This window comes from Eptesicus fuscus, chromosome 12 (genome assembly GCF_027574615.1).
Source record: "Eptesicus fuscus isolate TK198812 chromosome 12, DD_ASM_mEF_20220401, whole genome shotgun sequence".
NCBI classification, from domain to species: domain Eukaryota; kingdom Metazoa; phylum Chordata; class Mammalia; order Chiroptera; family Vespertilionidae; genus Eptesicus; species Eptesicus fuscus.
This window is the reverse complement of record NC_072484.1, coordinates 92,898,015-92,898,833: the sequence shown is the minus strand read 5'-3', so window position 1 is coordinate 92,898,833 and position 819 is coordinate 92,898,015.

The window sequence follows — 819 nt, the reverse complement described above, 5'->3', positions numbered from 1 at the left end:
CGTGGGGGGGGGGGGGGGGGGGCGTAGAACGCTCCGGGTGCAGCTGTGTCGTCCCCTCCACGCCAGGTCTAGAGACGGCCTCGTCGCATTCTATTTTTCCCTCTGCGTGATTTTGTACATATGCTATTTTTCTTTCCATAAAAGTGGTATAAACTGTACATACTGTTTTGTATCTTGATATTTCATATAGAATTATATTGTTAACATTCTCCCATTTCAATAAAGACTATGCTGTGGCTTAGTTTCTCACGCCGCATCCTCTGTCTTCTGGTTCGTATCGGCGCGTGAACAGGCACTGCTGGTTTCTCGTGTCCACGTTCTTTCCGGTCCACGAGAGGAGCCCGGGCGTGCAGGTTCGTGGACCCGGCTCCTCCCCTTCAGCGTAGCTGCGCTCGGCCCTCGGTGGCCCTGGTGTGGGGACCGAGACCCGCCTTGAGGTCATCGTGGCGACGGGAGGCCGTATGGACGTGACCGACCACCTTCCCTCTGGTTCTGCCCAGAAGTGTGATGTCCGCCTGACGTTTCTCTGCAGAGGGTCCTGCCCGATGCCCGGCTCAGCCCCACCGCCCGCCCGGGCCCCCGGCGCCTTCCCGCTGTCGGTGGCTGGAAATACAGCGCGACCGGAGCTTAATTTGGAAAGTGAGCAGGAGCCAGGGCGGTGCGGTCCTTAGAGGATGTGTGCGCATCGGTCCCGGGCCTGCCGGTGCGATGCGTGGGTTTTGGGCAGCGGCACGCCACGCGTGGTCCATCCAGATACGTCATCGTGGTGCCCGACGCCCCTTTGTTCTCACTGGTAGGCGCCGTTTTCGCCCTCATCCC